The 25,635-nt window shown below is 31.3% G+C and overlaps 1 protein-coding gene across 2 annotated transcripts in view; it reads right to left on the reverse strand.

Moving 5' to 3' along the window:
* Window positions 1-25,635, reverse strand: part of LOC119632801 (chaoptin) — a 163,217-nt gene that overhangs the window by 89,961 nt on the left and 47,621 nt on the right. The window lies entirely within an intron of this gene.

Genomic DNA, 25,635 nt, shown 5'->3' on the forward strand with positions numbered 1-25,635 from the left:
TTAAGTTCAAAAGTGAACGGAGTTTATTCATTTGTACTACTAAAATCATGAAAAAGCCAATTTTTACGTTTTTTTTTCTAAATTATAACAATAAAATTTGGAGAGCTATTTATTATGTATTTTTAAATAGCGGCTTAAACTTTCTTCCTAATAATAAGTCTTCCCGTTAAGTTTGAAACTCGAGATTAAAAATCATTGACACGTTAAATAGAAAGCATACCAAATACCTTTTACTTGGCAAATTACCGCTGAAATCGTGGCGCAGAAATATTATCAGGATTCTATGGTACTAAATGGGCTTTTGGAATCAAAAGTAGACTAAATTTTGTTCAATTAGCATAGTGTATTATGTATTATGAATTTACTCCGTTGGTTTAAGTTTTTAATGCAATATGAGCGGCGTGGGCAAACAAGAACTCGCACATAAAAAGCCGCTTTAAATGCAAAAGCTTTGCTTGCGTGTTGATCAATGCATTATGTGAATGTATTGGAAAGTGCAAAGTAGTTGGCGTACATGTTGTTACAAGAATCACACATTTAATGATTTGCGCTTCCATGAAAATTCGTCGAACTTATAAGAACACAAACATTAAAAAAGAAAAAAGGGGAACCCAAGTACACAGTCAATACGGTTTACGTGCCACGTGGAGCTGGCGATTATCGTAACGTTCAAGAACGCTTCGCAAAACATTCTGCGAAAGAAGTAAAACAGGCTACAACGAAATTAAGTCCTCGTAACTTGATTGTGAAAGGTGCATATAAGCGGAATATTTGCTAAAAGCAAAGTCAGTCGAGTCAAGAGAGGCTTGAGTCGTAATATTTAAACGGGCAAGACCAGAAGATTTATTGTGAACATAAGTTGCTGTAAGTAACTTGTAAGTAGATTTCCTTCGAATTGTGAATAAGACCAATGTTGTGCTAAAAACCACAATTCAGAGGTACGAACGTAATCTGAAAAGCAGTTAAATAAATACATGAGAGTTGCAATGGGTCAGTTTTACGTCGCAATATACTAATAAATGTGTATATATTCATTAGTTTATGGTGATGGCATGCTTCTCATAACTATTAAAAATTGTGATTACACTTGACATTCGTTTCTATTGATTGTAAGTGATAAGGACTTTTTTACTTCATGTGCACTGATGGTTTTCTTTTCCATAAAAAGGAGCGATGAGTTCTTTTTTTTCATTTCTTCCCTATGCGTAAACCAAAAGATCATATAAATGTTTTAAAAAGCGCAGTAGCGTTCAAAGCCCTGCATTTACATGTGGTGTGATTGCAGATTTTATAAAAACACGCCTCCAAATTACGTTTCTTTGTTGCCTTGTATTATTGGAGTTTTTTTTTCCTAAAAAGCTCTAATCGTAGGCTGTCAAAAAGTGGTAAAAAGCAGCTACGGATTAAAAATTTCAAAAATAGAAATATTTCTAAATTTTGTTTCATTTTCTGTACATGAAAATATTTATTAGGCATTATAGTTTTAGATTTTTAATTAAAATAAATAATTCCATAGAAACCAATTAAAATTTTATTGGATTTTATATAAAATGAGTATAAATCATGTATCAGCGAACATATTTGCGTACATGGCTCGATACATAATAAATGTTGAAAATCAATTTTTATTTTATATCTCAATTATTAAATCAACCTAATTTAAATAAATTATTTAGTTCCCATCGCTATTTCATATTTATTTACTTTTCGCGGGACGGATAAAATTTCATATAATATTTTGCGAAAAAATTTATTGATTATTTATGTAAATGTTTAGAAAATATGACCAAATATACATTATATATACCGAGAAATTAGTTGACTGCGTTAAATATGAAATTCAACGGAAATTAAAAATTTTATAATATATAGATTTTGGTACAAGAGTTGTTGTCAGTGACATTATTATATACAAATAAAATTATTTATTGAATAAATGGTTTTTTTCCTTTTTTTTTTTGATTTATTGTTGTTATTATTGTTGTTATTATGGTCACCATTTTAGAGGATATAATAATTTGTACATAACGATTTTGAAAAGTCAAAGCCTAAACTCATGGATGGATATTAAGGCTACAAGCTATTGCAACTTAACGCTTTATAAACGGATACTTAAGATAATCAGGATGCGCTCCTAAAAAACCCACCCTTCTTGCTTAAAAAGTTTTCGCGATTACTAATTTAAAATTCCTCATCCTTTTTGCTGTTTTCAGAGTTGCATGTAAAAAGAATCGTTTGCTTTATTTACACGAAATTGGGATAATGTTATGCATAACTTATTTAGACTCCATTAAACACTGCGAGGACCCAAAGTCGTCCCTCGTTTTGGCCTCACGAGTTCTCCGTCTTTGGCTGGGGTGAGAAGAGTGCTAGAAAGTAATATAGTATGAGATAGGATAGACATAGAGTAAGAATAGGATTGATATAGGATAAGAATAGATTAAGATAGAATAGGAATAGATTAAGATAGAATATGAAGAGATTAGTTCGAGTTAGTGTAGGATTACGTTCGAAGGCTCTCGCGTTTGAGACTCCGAAGTAGACGTTTGAGCTTTAGCCTCCGAACAAGCAAGTAAAGTAAAGTAAAGTTTATCAAATAAAGAGTCCCTGCGGAAATATAAAAATCGTGTATTTTTTCCCCCAATTCCCTGGGCCGCTGAGCTGCCCCAGTCTTAAGGAAAGGGACGGAAACGTCCTCACAACACATAAATGATTTGATTGATAACAAATCAAATCGTAAATATAGAAAACTTGGCTTGCTTGCTGACATGGGATATAAAATGTGCCGTTAATATGGGGAAAACTGAATCCTTGCATCGAATTACGGGCTAAAAGTTTCAAACTTTAATAATGAAAATATATATTGAATTTTTGGGCTTTCTTTGTGGGATGAATTTAATTATAAAGTGATTATTAGAGTTGTTATCACAACGAATTCTATCTAATTGCCATGACAAGCTTTGCCACCAAAATTGAAATTTAGACGGAAAAATGCTTACAGAACGACTTTATTAAAAATAATGTCCATCGGTAGCTATGGGCCTAGTAAAATATGGATTCCTTCCGCAAATACAATTGGTTTTGAAAGCCATCCACCGAGTATTATTATAACAAATTAAAGCCCTTCTTGGAAGGATATGAAATCGCAGGTGAAATTATGCTGACCACAAGGAGTAGGCTTTGATGAATAGAGGAAGAAGGATTACATATGAGAGTGGATATCTTAATACCGACATAAATAACCTTCGGCATATTGGTCGTTATTTGGCTCAAAAGCTTCACTTGCTATTGAAAGCAGTTGGTCGGAGCAACTCATAGTGCACTATTGCCAATTAATACCAAAAAATTTACGCGCAATCAATGTTCAGCGTTTTTGTCGATATTGATGTATAAATTTTTAGATATTCTATCGGTGCTTCTATGGTGTTTTTTTATACTAGATTAGTAATACTTGGTTTTATATCGAAAATCTTGAGTTTCATTTTAGAAGACCCCTTCCAGTAAAATTGATGTTCTTATTTTATTTAGAAACACACTATAAACTTTTATTTAGATACACACTAACACATCATATTTACAATTTGGTTTAGGGCTCCCTTGTCTCTCTGTCTCCTCATAAAAATAGATTGTTTCCGTTAGTCTTATCATTACTTGAGAAACGTAGATAAATTCCAGGTGTTTCCTTCTTAATTAAGTTACGAAATAAATGGTACTATCGATTCGACCGCGTTGCTTGGTGAGATAAACCTTAATGTTTCTAATCGCTTCTTCAGGAAATCTAACTTCATTAAGCCTAATCAATGTAAAGATAATTATGTGCTGTTCAATCCTTTCAGAGTTGTGTGCAGAAATCTAATCTCAATATCGGACTCTTTAAAGCCTATCACAAGCACTATTCTTAATATGTGCGATGTCGTATTTAAACTAACTCACAATCTGAACATCTCGCTGTGATTCCAAAATTAACTGGTGTTGTTTACTGTTATCGGTTGCCAAGCTTTTGCATGTTAGCAACGGGTTAAGGGTCACTCGCAACTTGGATCTGTACTGGCTGTGGGTATATATGCGCGTTTTCCTCCTTCTTCTTTCTTTCTTATTTATTTTTTTTTTTTTCTTTTCTTTATTTTATTTTGATCTGTATTTGCTGTGGGTGTGCCTCTGTGCTGTACATGTGCTGTACATGCTTTTTTTCCTGTTTTTTCTTTCCTTCTTATTCACTTATACAAGACTTTTTCTTTGTGTTAGTTTTTGATAATAATTACTATAAGATTTACTAAGTTTCATAAGTAAATAATAAATATATACATTCACTTTGGAAAACCGGTCACAATTAATTGTTATATACAGTACTTTCAGGTTAATACAATCTCTCACTCATATTTCATTCAAACCAAAACAAAATCCTTTTCAACTTAACTGAGCTAAACTATCATTAATTATTTTTTCTTTATTCTCAATTTTTAATCGAATTTGTATCAGATTTGCATTTAAGAGAAATTAGATGAAATTTTGCACATATGAATACATTCACAATTGATTTTAATCATATAAACAATACTACAATAATACAATCAGAGAGTTGCAACGCTTTCGGAATTCAATTTTAAAACAAAAAAAAAAAAAAATTCTATAGAAAATAAATGATTTTAGTACGAATTATTCAAATAAGTATTATAAACTTTTTTTCTTTGAATTTCGTACCATTCAGCTCAAATATTGCAAAAAAAAAGATGTTTAAAAAGTTTGAGGCGAATCTTTGACTCCTACCATTTTATAAAACTTCTTGTTAATTTGGGGCCCGTTAACCGGTTATCAGTTTTTCTCCGAAGTTATATATTCGGCTCTTAAGGACTTTGGAAAGATATTATAAGGGGATATCTTTCTTAGGAGAAAAGTTGTTAATGAAAGTTTATTGAAATTTTTTGTACATTTTTGAATGTTTTCAGTTTTAGTTATCATGATAGTAGAGATCATCTTGAAATAGTGAGGGACATTCGAACAGCATACGTTAGAAGGACAAGCAAACGGTCCCAAGTAAATCCAAAAAACATTTTCGATATAAGTGGTGCGCATATATGAAATCTTATGTTATTAAATATATTCTGAACCGATTTAGCCGCGACTGTTCATCTATCCATGTTTCTGTCGGAATGCTGAAAATCGGGTTCGATTAAAAGACCCAGTTTTAAAAAAGTATATAGAAAGGGTGGGAGAATATAAAAAACGTTGAAGAGAAAAATGAAGTCAAAAGTAAGCAAGGACATCCCATGGAAATATAACACAAGTGGAACAAAAAATGTAATATTTCTGCATCCGCTAGTGATAGATAGATTTCGAAATGAAATTTGCTTTGATTTCAATATTTCCTATTAACAGGCTTTGCTTTCATTTCATGAAATTCACACTTGCCGACCGGCATTTTTCCGCTCATATTAATTTTTATTAGGTGTAGGCCTCAATGAAAAGACCATTCATTTAGTTAAGCGCTAAAAACTTCGTTTATAATTTCGAATATCAAATTTTATCGCAATCATAATAATAAGCTCCCGTACATATACGAACACTTCGATATTTGTAAGCCTTTGCTGCCAAATATTAAACAGTTTTAAAGCACCAATGCAAGTGCATAGCTTTGCGGTGCTTCATAAAAGTACATGCAGTAAGGCTTTTAAAAATAATTGTTGGTATTTTTGCTATTATATCTTTTTAATGTAGATTCCATTCATGTATTTATTATAACTGCAAAACAAAGCTATAGGAACTTGTATAAAATTGATTTTATGTATGTGTGTGTACCAATTCGTATTTGAGGGTTTATATCAACGATATTTCAATATTTGGGGGAATTTTCGATTAGTCTCTCTAGAGACACTTAAATTTTAATTGTTGCGACTCAGTCGCATATATATGAATACATGCATACTAGTAAATACATGGAAACTCATCCATATAAACACATATGCGTACAAACATAGGCATAGTAACAATTTCCAGATGAAACGGAAGAGAAATAAATTTATTTAAAAATTTGTGCTTCATCAAGATTTCAGAGCTCAAAAAAAAAAAAAAAAAAAAAAAAAATAGCAGATATATTATAGCATTTTATAGCTGGACACAGTATATGTGCCTTTTATGAAGTAGTCTACCTACATCCGGTACGTAGAATATTGTGGCAGAAAGTTTGTGAGAAGGAAAGCAACTGCACAAAAAATTTAATTTTTCGCAGTACGATGCTGTTGGAAACTTACGCTTACTTTTAGTATAAAAAAAGTCCTATTGCCGTTAGTAAACTTGATTGATCGATTAATGTGAGTACTAAGTTTGAAAATTTAAAATGAAGCCATTTTGAAACAAAACCTGGATATAAAGGAATCGATATTTTAAATAAATATAAAATAATGAGATATAATTCGCTATTTTAAGAAAATTTTTAATTTTTCGAACATTGCTAAAAGATTGGGTTACATAAATTTCTTAAATTCACTTAAAATCTTGTTTGCTTGTGAATACAAATTTCAAAATCGAACCGCGATCAAATCTTTTATACCAACCGTCATTGTCCATCGTACAATACTGTGACGTCGCATCGTTGGATTCAGAATTAACACACTTAACTTATCGTATCTTACTCTTCAAGTCCTCTTGTTTGATGTCCATATTGACATTGGGTTGTGAAGAAAGCATTAATTCACCACGTCATGCCGTGATAGACTTTTATTGCCTTTTATTTGATTCTTAATTAATTATACTGCTAAGGAGAAATGAATCCACCACCTTGTAGGGCCCGCAATATTTTTATTTCGGCCTAACACATTTTCATACAGATAATATTATCTTTATGTGAACGCAATGCACGGAATAATTTTCAACATTCAGTCTTATTTATCCCATGAATAATAAGCAGAAAACATCAAAAAGTGAAAAAAAAAAACGCTTACAACTTTGCGTAAGCTTGGCCGATTTTGTCTATTTATTTACGGATTCTGTTGCACTACTCATAAAACATACATAAATTTTTATCGTTGAATCTGCTGTAGTTTAAAATTAACGAGCAAAAGACGAAATGATGAAACAGAGACGATCTCAGATTATGTAGTGCCCTTGAACAGTTTCGTAGTATTTTCATTATAAATCCGACAGCTTCCAGGAGAATATTTACCGCAGACATTACGCAGATATGCAGACGGACGGACCAGCGAACACAATGCTGATCAAAAATATATAGACTTTATGAGGTCTCTGGATGTTCCTTACGTAGGCAAACGTTTGCGAACATTTTCACAAACTGACTACACGCCTCGTTCTTAAGGGATGAGAAAGAAATAAAAAATATTTTGAAAAATTGTGAGAAACTTCTGCAAAATAGTTGGAAGTAAGCCAACTATTTGTTGGATTAATTCATAACGACATGACTTATCGATTTGAGGTTAATCAATGTTCTCAAAGGCTTACTTTTCATAGGAACCATTATATGCGATATGGTTCGAAAGGTAATCGAATGCAGCACAATTTTGCCCAGTTTAAGTTAATATATCAAAATTATTATTGTTCTAAACCAATTCTGCTCATAAAATACTAAACATTAAATTGTACTTCTATATGTAATAGCAATAAAATTTGCTTTTTCTCTCGGCGAGGAATCAAAGGGTTACCCTACATCAACCACATTTTCGCATTCATTTACTAGATAAAAATACTGTTTTTTATCAATTTCCATAGAGCAGTAATATAAATGGAAAATTTTTTTCATACAATAACTTTTTCGATGCCGACCGATTTTTATGGTAATATAGTATATGCTTGGGCCAAGAAAAATCCACAAGGGCGCAAATGTTAGGTGAATACGAAAAATGTAGATAAACGATTTATGATGGTAAGTAACTTTGAATCGATTTAAAAAACAGGTGAAAACATTATAATGTCGACAGTTAAGTACTTTGGATCACTTTGCCTATTACAACTGTTCGTATAGTCCAAGAATTTAAATACCACAAAGTATAACTTGCTTGCACGCAAAATCTTTATATAATAAGGAATCCAAAACGTGAAACAAAGCGATATGAACTGATAAAAACCCAATTTCTTTCCGTGCGAGAGTTTAGCCTCTGTTGCCATATAAAGATTTATTTGCTTTTATAAAGTGTGGTATTAAAAAAATAGATATATGTGATCCAAACTCAGTACAGTTGGTTTTTCCTTTGAGTTACTCCTACAGATCCACTTTTATCATTAAAAGTCCGAACTTTTTGCGATATAAAGGCTTACTTTCCGTAGCAACGTTTATGTGAGAGAGACTTCCAATCCAAATTTTAGTTTCCATTTAGTACGTCGAAATACTATTATTTAAAGATCGTTGTGAAAAAGTATTGAAAATTTTTTATAGAATTACTTCTCCCAAATAAGGGATTATATTGATATTAGGAATAGAAATAACCCGATCCAATTCATTTTCTATAAAGTTCTTCTGTAGGCCTAAATGTGTCATGTGTGCCATATTTCGTGAAAATATTTACAAAGTTTTCAGTTTAACACTGAAATACAAAGATAGACATCAGACAGACGGACAGACAGATAGACAAGCTTAAATTGATCTACGAACTGATTCTGCTTCGATTAAAACAACAAAATGAGCTTATATTTGATATCCATCTGGATGTTACAAATATACCTAAAAACTTAATATGTCTTGTAGGTCTACCGTGGTGTAATGATTCTAAAATGATTGATATAATAAAATGTGAATCTAGTCTGCATAGTCTGCGCTTTAGGTGTTGCATACATCCATTCAAAGTAAGTACACGCTTGCAAAAATGATGAAAAGTGTAACGAGGAAAGCGAAAGACATATTAAACGCAACATGAATCTTGTAATACCTCACGTTAGCTTGCGAAACTCTATAGCTATATATGCGTGAACATTATAAGTTAGTGATAGATAGATAGATATTAACAAAAAAAAATATATATAAATTTCTGCCTAAAAATTGAAAGAAGGACGGAAAACTTAAATTTGTTTGATGATAAGTATGGATTAAGTGAAACAGCCATCATAAAGTGAAATTATTATTTTAGGCTTTGACGTTTGCTTTCCTTTGCTGTTTTTAGAAAAGTTTGCATATTGAATCGCCAGACAGTTTTAATAGGCACACATTTATCCATTTTAGCAGCAGAATTTACGTACATATATTCACATATACACATATATACAGTTTGACAATCGTACTGACACTTGTTATTTACAGTCTTTCAATTCAAGTTGAAACTACATGCCCTATCAAATGCAGTACGCTACATATAGAATACAATGTGTGTCAATGACCCTCAAGGGATATGTTCTAATATTTGCATATGTACGATATATATATAAACATACATATACTTATATATATATATATATATATATATAAATATATATGTACACATGTATATGGTTGTTGTACTTGCATGCGTGTTGCTGTAATAAAATTAATGAATGTATTAAAGTTTCAAAACACATCTCTCGCATTGGTGGCTACGAACTCAAATGAAAATATCTATGCTTTTGCACGTTAGTGTTTATATGTATGTCTCTATGCTGTGAATGAAGTAATACTTCTGCTTGGAGAAACATGATTTAATTTCGTAATTGATGAGTTAACTTACAGAATGAAACTTACTTACTTACTTACTTACTTACTTATATTCAGACATGCGTGCAAAAATTTTCTATATTGCATACATCATTTCGTACGTGTTCCTTTATCTACAAAGCCGGGCTCGTTTTTTTTACTTTATCCCGGTGGTAAATTAACATTTCTATAAGTAATTGCATTGCTACTTTGGGGGCGTATGATAATTAATGAGTTAGGGTTCGTTTGGTTACTTAATTAGTTAATTTACAAAAAGATTTTTAAAATAGAAAAAAAAAAGTGTATATATTCTATATGATGTGATCTATAAGATTTTTTATAAGAGTCTCTTTCATCTAGGTTCATATTCAAAACTTATTCAAATATCTTCTTAGGCTTGCACAGAACTAATAATCACAGCTCTCTACTGCTTACCTAAAAGCATCTTGACTGTATATTCAATTCGCATTCGATGTCTTCATTATAACTAGGATATCAAATGTTTTTCATTTGCAATAAGAACAAAATAGGCTAAGATTCAATAAAAGCACAATTCTCGAACAAAAAAACTTTGGTATTTTTTTTAACTAAATCAATAAATCGGCATTTGTTTCACAAATGACATAAACAATAGTGATTCTCTCGCGTTCGGAAATGTTTGTGATTTCTTGCTATAACCCAATCGTTTAACATGACCTTAGGGATAATCGACCGATAAGGATGCATTGCAATCTGTTCGCATTGGCATATCTAGTGCCTACATTATTAAATCATTAAACATATCTATTTGGCACACTGCACGATTTTATTGAAAACGCATTTTCTCAAAGCAAAGTCACGTAATGAATTCAAAAAAAAAAAAATTAAAAATAATGGGCAAAACTTATAGAAAATTATTGCAAATATTTCAATTAATAAATATAACAATCTTTTTAAGTGGAAAAATGATCAAAATAGATGCAAGAATCTAATATCAGTTAGGGTATTAGATAAGTTACACATTAATAGCAGCTGGTAGCACTCACCCATCTCTCAGAGAATGTCTTTTCCGAACGATTGGGAAAGAAACCGAAATTTCAATTAACAAATATTAAATTGGTTTTCATAGCATCCATTAACTTAATAAAAAAATTATTTTTTGGAAAAATTTACAGCGACGTTCTCCCTTATGCCAACTGCCTTGACATTTCCGCTTTGAAAAATGGCATTTCCGGACAAATTTTGCTTGTTTACGAAGCCGTTTGGTCACAAACAAAACTATCCGCAGACGAAGCCCGAATAGATTCATTAATTTTTTAACAAATTTTAAAAATATCTGTACGCTATGCGTTTGCATAATTGTCAAGGATAGTTTGCCAAACATAGATAACAATTTTGGTGGAAATCCAAAAAAAAAACAGCATAGACACCATGAAGTTCAAAAATTAGTAGCACGTTTTGAAGTCGCTATATTTATGGACAGAGCAACGAATGCATTACTGCGCTCTAATTTATTTTTTCTGTAAATGGTATGTAATACAGTTTCATTATATAAGTGTTTTGTTTTTTTTTTTTTTTTTAATTTTAAGAAAAACTAAACTAAACAGCGAAAGATAAATTTGTCAGCGCAACCTGATGCATGAATAATTTCTTCGTTGAAACCGCATAGCGCTATTAACATCATTTATTCTTTCACTTTCTGTATACACAACTTTCTTATCTATCTTTGTTTTCTCTCGAAATAAAAACTTTTTAAACCCACAGAGACACCAACATGAATTTTAATTTTTTTTCTGTGAAATTCAAACTAGGAACAACAATTTTTGCCATCTTCACACGTAAACTTGTTCTTATTTCTCGAATAACAAATAATACGAATAATTTTAGTCAATAAAAGATCATTGAGAATTTGTGTATGTGTAGTAAGCCATTGCTCTGGCATAACCCCAAATTAAAAATTCGGTTGCATGAACTTTGTGACAACAAGCTCACATTACACGACCATTTCTCCCAGTAGAAAAATTTATTCACAAAATCGTATGGCATGTTACACCCTTTTGCTGAAGTCACACATCCTGTAACGTGAAGTTATCTAATACGTGCCATAAGTATGTCTATGTAGTGTGTTTCAGTGACAATAATCACAATGCTATTTTCAGGCCAAAATCCTCACCCAGAATAAATTGTTGTAAAAGTCCTTTGAGGAGCGACAGATGTATTTTCTTTACACCAACAAGGGGAGAATCCTTATTCGCAAAACCATTTAATCGACTATGAGCTTCGCTCCAATTGCTCGAAACTGAACCGTGGCTTCGTTGTTTTTGTGCTCCTATAGAACTATGTATGCATTATATTCCACAGATACTGGCAAAGTCCAAGCAATATATTGTTTCGAATCTCAGTCAGAACTAGGTTTTCATAACGTTTATTTTCGGAACCACAAAACAGAGAATCCTTTATTTTAAAATATTTAATATACGCAGATAAAATCCTTATTAGAATTGTGTCGAAGATTTTAAAACGAAAAATCATAAAAATATCATAAAACTTATCATATAATAAATATTATTATTAATATATCATCCATTATTATTAATTCTAATATATATATATATATATTAAAATGAAAATATATTGAATTATATTATCGATATAGCTGAATGACATATTGTAGATTGAAATACGAACACACATACAACTGAAAAAATTGTATTTTTTGAAGTGAGTGAAGAAATGGAAATTGGAGGCAAGCACCTCCATAAGAATAATTAATGTATTTTTTTAAGCAAATAAAAAAGAAGTATAATTTCTTGACCACCCACATCTAACCAAATATGTGAGATGGAAATTATTAGACCTTAAAGTTAACGAATAACTTTAAAATGATTTCATATAATTCTCCAAAAGTTTAATTCATCCAAACGCTTGTAATTTGATTAGCCTTAAAAAGATGTAAATGCTTTAACACTATACGTATCTGGAATATCTTGCCATACACAAGTTCATCAAGTTTATCAAACAATAAACGAAAGGACTAGAAATAAATCCAATTTTACCATATTCGCCAGCAATCAACTGGAGTCAAACTTCCGATTATACAACTTGCCATAAGTAAATGCTTTCAGGCATTTGCGTTCATAGATAAAGGAAATCAAGTATAAAACTAATTAAATAATTAAAATAACACATGTTTCATTCTACTCAATAAGATTTTAACATCTTTCGAGCGTTTTCATCACACGGGTAATTTATGCTGAAACTTTTGGAGCAAACCTAGGAGGTTGACAATTTTATTATAAAAGTTCTTACATAGCGCGGGAAGTAAAAACTTGTCTGCAAACGGAATATTCAGGCCGGCTTAATCCTCAAAAATTTTTCCCAAATCATCAACAATATAACAGATAAGATCTAAGGGAAAGGCTCGGGGGTATGCAATGCTCTATTTGCTCAAAAATTCGCAAGGGTTTTTAAAGACTTTTTGTTTTGTGACTTTATTGATACTCAATCAAATCGATCTTCTTGGCATGCGAGGTCGACATTAGACAATATTAGGATAATCAATGTAAAGCTCAGTGCTTTCCGTCGGCACTAGGATAAGGAAATTCATATTCACCAATTCAAGCTGACACTCATCACTTTAGGCGTGAGTTGCTAACACTTCACAGCTATAAGGCTACGCGATGTTCTTATCAAATTCCGTTTAAAAATTCATGTATTTTTCTGTCAGTAATTTACTAATCAGGACATTGGCTAAAAAAGAGAGAGAAAGAAAGACATAACATTTTTACAACTTTAAAAGTATAAAGTTATTCATATACAAACTGCTTAATAATTCAAAAAATAAAACAATAATAATAAAAAAAAATGAAAATCAATGTGATGGAAAACGCCTGCTTGCAATTACAAACTCTTTTCCTTTAATTGTTTCGAAATGTTAGGCACGTTTTCTAAATATTTATTAGAAATTCTGAATTTCAATCAACTTTTTATTAGTATGAGAAAACCTTTAGGTGTCGTAATTAATTGATAGAAAACTATCCAATGACGTCAGACATTCAGCAATCTTCCAATATTGAACTAGAGTAAATGTTTTTTTTTTTTTTCAAAATTTTCTTAAGTGTCATTTTCTAACACAATGTTGGAAAAAGGAGCTTTTGATAGCGAAGAAGAAAAGAAAAATGTATTATATTTCCCCCTTTATTTTTTCGTTTTAATTTGAGAAATCCTTGCAAAGCACTTTAACATATTAAATATCTGTTCAATAGTAGTGCACCACATACAAGAATACGGCCTTCGTATTTGCATGTATTGACAGTCATGAAAATTTCCAATGAAAACAATCGACTATGCATGCATTGTCACGCAAACATTTACGCACTCGTATATATGTCACCTTATGATGTGAAATAGGCGTTCATAAGAAACACCTATGATAGCTTTCAACAGGAAAATAAAAATTCAAGGAAAAACATGCAAATGTCTTGTACTAGATTGATTTACTCAGTTTTCCAAGCCACTTACAGTTTTACACAACGAGTAGGAAGTCTGATGTACGCAATGCAAAAATAATTTATAACTGCTTTGCTACGAAAAAAAAAAGGAGTGGTAATAAACGGAATTATCCATAGCTAGCCATATATTTTTAAGATCTTTCTGACAAAAAATGAATTATGATAAAAAGAACTCATATTTTATTACTTTTCTTCCAGTTAAGCACTCGTTTTCATGGCTGTTGTCATAAGAATTTGAAACGAAATTGAATTGAAATTAAATTCAATGGAAATTGAGGTGAAATAAAAACTTATTTGAAGCTGAACAGAAACGAAACCGGACCTGAATTGAAATTGGAGTGATTTCAAAGTAAAATGAGAAACTGTTTCAAAATTGAAATGAAATTGAATTGAACTTACATAATAATTAATTTGAAATTGAAATTGAAATTGAATTGAAACTGAATCGAAATCAAAATTGATTTGAAATCAAATTGAAACGAATGTTAATTGAAGTCAAACTTAATCGGAATGAAACGAAACTGCAGCTGAAATGAAATTGAATTGAAGCAGAACTACTGAGTAGTCGGTAAAACGAAAAGAGAAGTTTATCAGGAGCAGATCGGGAATGGCAGTACACTACACTTTGGAGTTACAAACATTTCATTGCTAGGTCTCGCCCCTAGTCATCACGCTGAGATTTCATGCCACTCGGATGTATCCTTTCGGGACCATTTAACTTCCCTACCTTACTTGCTGAAACATTTATAGGTGTGTAAACCCATCCAACCCATCTTGCGTATGCTACATGAACTGAGACAAGAAGTCAACAACAAATTGGTTTAATTGTTTCAAGGAATAAAATTATGCTCGTTGCAAATGTATCACTTATCTTCATTCTTAACCTTTAAATATTTTAAATATGGCAATTAAACTTACGAGCTTTGTTTATTGTTATATTTCGCTTACTGTGACGGGGGAATATATACTGTAAAGTACACCAAACATTCTTGCCGGTTATGCATACATATGATATAAATTTTTAATTATTATTTTTATGTATTTATCTACTTGTTTTACTTCATTTCTTTTCATTTAATTCTTTCAATGATTTTTTAATAATTTTTTCTTAATCGTATACAAAGTGAGGCGTCAGACTTCCAGGAAAGAAAATGAAATTCAAAATAATATTTACGTTGTTTGCTGTTGCAAAACAATACGAAAATTGAAACGGAAATGCAAGTTAAGCGATGATGGCAATGATAATTAATGGAATGTTAAATATAAAGAAAACACAACCAATAATCCACGAGCAATAATTAAGGAGAAAAGGGAAAAACCAAAGAAAACTAAGTAAGTAACTTTTATTAGCCAACCTTTGGCACCTATCAATTATTACTTGCAACGATTTATTCAATTATCCAAGCTTTAGTGTTTTGCTTATAATTTATGACTTTTGATTAGGAATTTTTGGGGATTTTGAGGATTGAGACAATAAACGTACCGACGGATGGATAGGCAAATAAAAAATATGAATTTGACTTAGAATTTCACACTAATCACGATTATTCGCCTGTTTAATAAATTTACATTTTCTTATTTATAGGTTGGTTACCCCTGGCTAATAAACGAATAAAAGTAACCGCACATATATCAATTATAGAGAGAGTCTACGGTGTTGTGCACTTTTTGTACAAACGAAATGCAAAATTTAGTATGCCGTCATTCCTCGCTGGTGCAAGTAAGAAAAAAGCGGTAACAATAAAATACCATTTAAGTTTATTGAAAATATCTCAAGTTTTGCTTATACAGAACGGTAACCGTAAAAGCAACGAATGCTGCTGTCAACAATAAATATTACAAAATACGGCAGCTACACATAGTAATGCAAGCGATATACAATAGGAATACAAGCAGTAAAGAGTTATTGTAATAAAATTCAAAAACGAATGCGAGAGCAACAACAACTGCAGCGTAATAAAATACAGGACAAAAAAGAAAACACTATTTTATTACATAAATAAAAACCGTATTAAAAAATGAAAATGGAAATGAATTTGAGAAAAAATGAAAATGAAAAAGAAAATATACAACAAAGTCAAATATATAAGCACCAATATGCATGTATAACGTGCATGTAAATCTATATGCTAACGTGTATGTACGAATATTTACCTTTCTGAAGGTTTTCGTGTGAAACATATTCTATGCGGTAATCATAAGGTGTGGTTTATGCAACCAAAAACCTACTAACCATAACTACAGGTAGTAAATGTCAGTTTTTCTATAGTTTGCAAAGAGTTTCATTCGGGTTCCAATATACGTACATCATACATATATACATACATACATACATACATATGAACATAAATATTGTCACATTGTTTATGCGAGCAATTGCAGAACATATGGTTTAATTTAATTTTGTTTTTTCGTTTCCGCTTTTTTCTTTTCAGCTTCGATTTCTTCCTGTTTTGCATAGTAGCGCTTACTCAAGCGTATTAAAAAAGTTAAATAAATAAAGACTATTTTCATTCTTTGAAATTGTTGTCATTGTCGTTGTTGTTCTAGCAGAAGAATGCTTTATTTTAAATTGTAAAACGATTTAACAAAAAAAAAAAAGAGTAAAAAAAAAGCCGTATATTATTTTTATAGAAAACCGACTGCATTGGGACTCAAAGTTATTTTAAAGCCCTTCAAGCCCTGTTCCCAATACTTTACAATTCTACGGAAGTAAACGAATATCAAAAAACTTGAACCTCAATTAATTGAATAATTTCAACAAACTTGAACAATATTCGTTTAAGTTTCTAATGGGCGGAACTATCTAAGCGAAATTATAGTCAATGATTGATGAATGCAAAAATGTAATGACTGTTAAGGCGATTAAAGTTCTTTTTACTCTCGGTACTTACGTTGAGGTTGCTAATTATTCGGCAGTTGAAGTGGACGTGAATTTTTTTTTTTTTTCATCCATTTATTGTCTTTGACAACTCTTCATTCAATTATTTATCTCGACTAGCAACTCAATGGTCGTGGGTTCGAATCTCAAGTGCGCTAGAGTTTTTGTTAAAAATGATGCCGATAGCTTTACATGCTAGTGCTTCAAGGATTTAGTCATAGAATTTATTTCTCTGACGAAATTATTAATAATAATAATAATCATAACAATAATAATAATATTCAATTATTTTGTTTTCGCTTAGCTCTTTTATTATCCTTAATTACAACCAGTTTTCGCTGATATAAAGCCATTTAACCATTAACGTGTACTCTTACTGCATTAGAGTATGGAACTTGTAACCTTTGTATTGTCTTAAAAAATGATTTATTGTTTTTTTTTTTGGAAAATGTAAGTAGCATCGATAAATGTTTCTAACATTACATCATAGATATAGTGATCTTTTCGTTTGATTTACCTGGCATTTACAACAGCTTTTGGAAGTAATCTGAACAATTGATAATCGATAATTTTGTGTGGCATACATTGGCTCTGATCTTCACAGTAATCGAAGTCGTACTAAATATTTTGATCCCTAGCTTGAATTAAGTACATACAATTTTAGATCTGCTAAGCTAGTTACAGAAAAATAATCGCATTTAAAAAAGGGATAAAAAAAGTTTGAATTGCAAGAATGCGAAGACTGTTCCATTCAAATCGCGCAATCTTATGTAAACGAATAGTTTCAGTTTCCCTTAGCTTAACCACACGATAATTAACATGTGTATCAAATTCCGTGAAATTCAGTAAAAAAACTTGCAAAAGTTCTATTTCAAAAGTAAAATTTCAGTGTCCGAAATTTTAAAATAACGGTTTTGCGGTAAAGCGCAATGCCCAGCGATTATTTCTTATAAATTTATAATGACTGAATAATACATTTTTTTATATGATTATAATGACTGAATAATACATTTTTTTATATGCATAGAGAAATTGTACAAGTAAAGAAACCAAGAACTGTCGTTTGACTGTTACAAATTTTCTTGGTCTCATGCTCATATTATTTCGATCGATACAATCGATTGTGAAGGCTATTCACGTAAAGTGCAACAAATGATAGTCAATTTATTTTAAAATTATTTGTGATATTCGAAATCTGATTGAATACATTTTCTAAGGGTAGTCGGAAGATCAAATTTTAATCGATATATGCAACGAATGCTTTATAGCTTTCACAACAATATACATCAAAAAGTTTTCAACTGGTGTGCCGTAAATGCTTTAGCATTAGTAGAAAAGAAAACATGAAAAAAGTCGACAATGAGAGAATCTGTTGTCTTCTTACTGCACAGACGCTTACGATATACACAGCGAAAAAATAAAAAATAATCGAGAAAAAGTTAAAGAATCACTTAATCAATAAATTGACAAATACAATAAATGAAAAGCCTCAGAGTTGTATAAAATTAAATGAAAATTAATTGGGTTTAAAATTTGAATATCATAGCATCCATTACATCACAATGAAACGAGTTAAGTCACCACCATGATCGTTGAGATGTTCTGGAGAAAAAAAGGGTAACTCCCAGGGAAGGATCCCACAGCATCCAAATCACATCGACCTGCAAATACTGTGTTCTTTATCGCGTACAATTTTATCCGCTATCACTTGCTTAGGAAACACTTGCATCGACAATCTGTCGGTACGGGATAAAGACTCTATAGCAATTTTGCAATTCAGTTATCGCAATACTGTCCTCGTTGCCCCATCGTCTTTATCACACAGAAAAAATGTCGGTCAGTTCGTTTTGAATTATCGAAACAGCCTTGGCTATATAAAGTGATCCCATTAATTATTATGTTGAAAAGTTTTTCTCTCATTTTTTTTTGTTTAGATGAATGAATTAGGCCTGTTGACAATAACACCAGTATACCCAGTAGCATGATAAATTGATTGTTTAATTTATGTAGGTGGGTGTACATTAAGTTCTTCTAAATGTTATATATACGTATGCAAACTTAATATAGCCCTTATATTGCAAGTGGTATATAAAAATAAAAATGAAAAGTCGCTTTAAGGTGAATATAAAGAAACCCTAGCAGACAAAGAGTTGGTTCAATTTGATGTGCTAAACGACGATTCCGTTTATAAAGCTTTTAATTTACCAATACATTTGCATATAATTAAGCATAGATGATTGCCAACGAACTGACTGATAGTTGTTTATAACGTGAACACACTTACTTTCCATCGCTTTGTTCTTCGTTACCGATTTCAAATCGTCATTCAAATACTCGCAACGAAACTCGCTATCATCTTTACATCAACATTCGGATTCTATTCGATATATTATCTTGTGGCGAATGTTGCCAAAACAGTGGTCGTTACAGTTAGCAGCATTCTTGTATCAGAGCCTTTGAGACAGTATGGATCGATAAACTAGTCATTAGCTTTAAATACGAAAATCTCAAAGATTATTTAAATGTAATCTTAATCATGCCGCCAATAGTCAATTTAATGCAAAATAGTTTACAATCAGTCAATCACAATCACGCTATTTAATATAAGCATCAGTGCATTATTGCAAAGTGTATTTAAATGTCTAAGTGTTACTAATTCATGGAACTAAGTAGAAAATTTATATTAATTTCAATTTATTTTCATTTCTTTCCTTTAAAGATATAATATGATGCTTGCTTTAGAATAACATCCACTTAATTATTATTGGTTGTTGTCACTTATGTGTGTTATGTGTGGAGTGCAATAGAAATTGCGCTATTAAAAGTTGCAGTTATTCCTGTACATTTATATAAGTTTGTATAAGATGGGAATTAATGATATGAGAGGAGTAACAGAAGCAGAACATGACATTTTCTTTTCACTAACAAGCGGTATACACCAGCTGAGCTTTTTTAACCCTAACAACGTGAACAGACCCTCATTTACAGCTACTTTCACAAAGTATAAGCAATTTCATCTTAAGTAAACACTTACCTTCACACTTACAAACATGCCTTACGACGATCAGGCCGCGTTTGTTAAACGAGTTTCTTTATTACTTTTTTTTATTTTTTTTTATTTTTATTTTTTTTAATACAAAATAAAATTTTTCCCTCTACAACATCTAAAGCATGGAGTAAATGAAGTGAAGTGAGAAGAAAAAAGTTTTCTTTCTACGCTTTATGTTCTCTTAAGTTTCATTCTTTTTGGCATACAATCATTTTTAGATATATAATAAATAGCTCTTACGTTTAAACGAAGTACGAAGTATGTATGTGAGAATGTTCATAGAGCGTAACTGGAAAATGAAAAATGTTCATAGTTTAAGCATTTGCGGGGAAAAGTCGCTATTTAACCGGTTTCATAAATGCTAACAAATAAATACTTGGGCAGGTATACTCAAGTACACGTTCATTTTTTTATATTTATTTTATGCTTCATTCATGCACATATATACATGCAGGCATGCATTCTTAGAACAGGAGGAGGAAACCAAAACTTCATCATTTCAAGTAATCGTTAAAGGTACGTAATCAAGAATAAAACCAGTAGAGATGTTTTAATCAGAGAAAAATGTGAGTTATACGCCACAAATACACACTTACAGTAATGGAAAGCAATTTATAAATTAAACATCTATCTGATGAGAAAAAAAATATTAGAAAGTAAATTTTAGTTGAAAAGAAACAACAGAAAAAGGAAAAATATGAACAATTTACGTCTATATAAAAAATCAATTTATAGAGTAAAGCAAGAGAATATTTGTTATATTATGCTTGTTCTAGTATTACTAAGAACAAATTGACTTATAGATAGAATATAGCGAGCATAAAATTTCAATTACAGTTTATTGTCCTTCTTTCTGATCTCGTATTCTAGCAGATTAGCAAAATGCTCTTAGTTTCTACATTTTTTATCCAGACAACGTGGCACCTCTATGTGGTTCGAGTATAGTTTGCAGAATAATTTTAATAGAAAAACCTTGAAATAAAATTATTATTAGTATTACTTCAAATTGCCACCTCCCTTCCGGGAGGTGTGTCAATGTCATAAGCAAGTATGGCTATGCCCGAGTACAGTACGTGATCAACCAAGCATACACAGCGTGACGTAAGACTAAAAAATAGAAAGGCAAGTAATGAAATTGAGGGTGTCCACGGGGTCAGATTGTCCAAAAGCGAGATAGCTCACGGTATGGCGATGGACTTCTTATCTGACTCACAGGACGAATGCCTTCTTGCCCGACTGCTTGATGTGTCCTCTCGGGGAGTAACGTGACGGCTGTGGTTATCCCGCAGTTTCGTGGAGAACTAACAAAAAATGTGAATTTACTTAACCTTTCGCTCCGTCCCTTGAATGGGAATTGTCCTACTTCTTGGAGGCGTCAATTACCGTTTACCAAATTAATTCGTGTCCCATCGAGGGCCATGGAGTTTAACCACCCTTGTAGCGTACCGGCGTTAAGCCCGTAAAAGCATCTGTACCTCTATTGTGAACGACTTGGTGCAATCAAATCTTCTTTCTTTCAGATTTACTCTTTCGATTTCAAATATTACAAATTATCATCTGATCGAAATTCCACTATTTATCAATTTTAGTATGAAGTATTTCTGATGTCAAATTGTTTCCTATACTTGCATTTTTGTCCATCTATTTTTATTTCAACGGAGAAGTGTGAGATAGAGAGCTAAATAAATGATCATTAGAAACGATTCAAACCAAATGGTGCCGAGTGAACTGAATTTAGCGTTTGAATGAGCCAAGGCAAGTCAGTTCTGCAGTGGTAAATATTTACAGCGCACTTCTATGTAATGGTAGCAGGTAGACATTCCACTGATATGCATAGTAAAACAGAAATAGAAGCCGGAGAACTCTTATCCATTGTTCTAAGAAACTTCTGTGTCCCTTGTATTTTGTTGTCTCTGTCCTAGACTCTTTATGCTGCAGGACGTATTAAATATGTGAGAATGTAAACAATACTATGAAGGACTTGGAATGGACTTGAAATATATTTGCTAGATTATATCACAATATTTTTCTAAACTGACCTTCGTACACTGACTCCTAGACTATGGTATCTGGAATCTGTCGGCGTTCACACATCTAAACTAATACTTCTTTGTCCAAGTCCTTCGAGGTAGTATGCGAGAATTCTCTTCAAAAGTAAATTAGTAAAGTCCGATTGTTTTTGTTCTCCTTTCTCTCCTTACTCCTTTTTTCTATGAAAAGCTAGACAGGGTCGCCTAATTAATAATAGATCTAGGTTTACCTGTCCGCCTGTCCGTCTTGTTTCCTTGCTGTCAACTTACAGGTCGCCGTTTTTGGGATATTTTAATAAAATTTTGTACACTGATATATTTTAGCCCAAGAATGAACGCCATATGAAATGGTTCGGATCGAACCACCTTTTTCCACTACTTCCCATGGTAACACTTTCTTTTGAAAAGTCGTAATATGAGTAAGTGTATCAAGCGATATTTAATCATGGGCCATGCCCCACTAGGCTATTTTTACTTCTTTTTAAATAAACGCTTTCCAAAAATTCTACGTTCTTCACTACATTTTAAATAGTATTCGAAGAGATGTTTTGATTTTTCGTTTTAAATACGAAAATTTCTTAAAATTTTCTTTTCAAGTTTATCTTGGACTTTTCATATATATATATATATTCCACGTTTCGACTTTTCATCTATATATTTTAATCTGTTAAATTTTAATCTCACCCCACCTTTCTTAGGCAAGCTCAATTTGTGATGAAGAGTCACCATTTAAACTATTTGTTGGAGCAATTTCACGACAAATCATGGAGATGTTGATTGCAATTTAATTTTGAAAGCACTCCCACTTTATGAAACTCTTAAAGTGCGTGAGTATTTACTGATTTAATTTCTATGGGGCTTTGTTGTTGCAAAATTTGCAAAAGATTTTCTTGCGAAATGAAAATAATTTTAAATTGTCTCAAAAGAAGCCCAAATAATTATTTTATCAATAACTTGATATGTTATTCGTAAATAAATTCAAGTCAAATGACCTTTCGCACTTAAAAAGGTTGCATTATCCCTACTTAGTAGGAAATTTGCATTAAACTGGCTTAAGCTTATAAACATTTCAGATTTTAGCTGATAGATAGAATTACGACTATTATCTTACTTCTTGTTATTTTAGATTGTAATTTTCTTTTGTTTATTTTCTTCCTTAGTTTTACGTATATATATATATATATATATATATATAAGATAATCTTCTTTTATATATTTTAAATAAAACGGAAGCACATAAAAAGATTTATACGTATTATCGACACATTAATATACGATTATATTGAAAAAAAAAAAAAAAAATTTTATGCTATATTGGAAAGTATTCCGATATACGGAAGTTTTTGCATTGATATAGTTTTTCACTATTCTTTCTTTAGATGACGTTATTACTTTATTTGTTTCTTTTTTAGTAGTACTTTATACGTGTATGAGGTTACGTTTATTTTATTGCAAATCAGATGCAAAATGAATGCAAAAAAAATTTTCTGGATAATATTGCAATCAAACTGGAAAGGCGACAAACAGACAAAGAGACAATCTTTTAGACAATATCTTCACAGTATTCGTTAATATTATGATAATGCTTTTGATGTCGTTGTGTTGTCAGGTGTTTGTGCGAAAGTGTTTATGAATGTGTTTATTCTATGGGGCATTCATTCTACAGCGCTATTGTCACATTATTTGTGCTCACTTTTTTTTTTTCTTTTTTCAATAAAAATTTTCAATACTGATTCTTATTTTCATTTTGTGAACTGAATTTACTCTAAGGGTAAAAATACCATCACCTCCAGCAAGTTGTTTTGTCATCGCTTTTCAGTTTTCAATTTTTATTTTTTTTTTTCATATTCTTTTTCTTTGCTCTCCTAGTTTTTTTTTAGATTCATCGGTTATGCAATTGAAATTTGCATTTGACACATATTGGTTGCTAGCAAAATAAGCAATCAACAGAATATAAAATGAGTTAAGGAAAAAAAAAAAGGAAAAAGAATTGAAAACAATATTGAACGGTATCTTTTTTTCGTTTATATTCCATCTCAGCCCGTCACCTAAAAACCATTGAGGGGCCGCTACGGTTAACGCAACGAAAGCATTACTTTGCAAAAGAAAAGAAAACTATTGCTTAAGGAAGCAAAAAAAGAAGAAAAAAAAGTAAAATGTATTGGCATTCCACGCTTTTCTATTATTCACATTTATATTATTTTACGCTTTTATTATACTTATAATACTTTCAACACTAGCTGTGTGCTAGCGGGCGTGCTTATCAACTCGGCTGGTAAATAGCGTTGGGTAAGTGAGAATATCTTTGACAATAAATGATATTAAAATTTTTTACTTATTCTTCTTTTCTTCTGCATTCAGATTCATTTTCACTTGATTTATTTCGCCTTCTCCAGGTTTTCTTATATTTACCTACACATATACACACATAATAAATATACATGTATATATATATATTTATATATATATATATATATATATATATAGATATATACATATATAAGTATATACATACCTATATATATATATAGATATGTTCAACCGCTTTCTATTTGCGATTATTTCAGGAAGGAGTATGTATGTGCGTGTTTGTGCATTATGTCAGAGATGGATGGGAAGGATTATAAATTATGATATTTTAACAGCGCTGGCGTTTGCCGTGATGATAATGTAAATAAATGATTTTCTTTTGTCAATACTTGTCATGCGATAATAAATAGTTAAACATTTATTAGAAAGATTAACAACCGCCAATATTTCAAGTTGACGATGTCTAAATTGCATTTCTTTATCATCTCTTCCCTTCTTTTTTTCCGTGATAAAAAAGCGTTTCTCACTAACAGAGCTATTTGCAAACTGTAACAGAGATGGAGGAGTTATAGGCAGTAGACATAAATTTTAACCAAACTGCACAGAATAAAATTTAACTCAAAATTGCAACTGATATGATTATTATTTCATTCCCATGAAGGAGAAACAATGTCGAAGAGTTACTGTTACATTTACCTCATGGATTTTCTGACTTTTTTTAACTCAAAATCGTTATTCGACATTTTCAGCCAATCATTTCCACCAACAAAACATTCGAAAAAATTAGTTTAAATTCCATTTTTTTGCCTATGATAAGATAATCTAGGGAAACTAAAACAACCATTGATTGCATTTTGGCCTTGGGAACCGATCGCTAGGCGCAAGTGCTTAGGCGTTGCTTCTCCTTGTCATAGTTTTCGCGACATTGTATAAAATTTGTCATATTAGTTACAATCAATCAATCAAAATCCAAGGTCAATTTTGCCACAAAAGAAACAGATTATGTAATCCACAAAAAAAAAAAAGTAATGCTCGCAATGGTTAGTTGAAGTGATGTCTTATTACTGTAGCCATTAAATCCGACTCAAAAACGGTTAACTTTTTTATTTTAACGACAAAACTACCCGATCAGGGGAATAAGAATTGTTGCAAAATCTGCCTATCATATGTTATACCCTTACGCGCTTATTTTCCATCATACGTGACGCGAAGTGGTTGGTCGATTAATTTTGAGGTTATGTGAGTTTATGATCCCATGATATCCCGAC

Source organism: Glossina fuscipes, unplaced genomic scaffold (assembly GCF_014805625.2).
Source record: "Glossina fuscipes isolate IAEA_lab_2018 unplaced genomic scaffold, Yale_Gfus_2 2, whole genome shotgun sequence".
NCBI classification, from domain to species: Eukaryota; Metazoa; Arthropoda; class Insecta; order Diptera; family Glossinidae; genus Glossina; species Glossina fuscipes.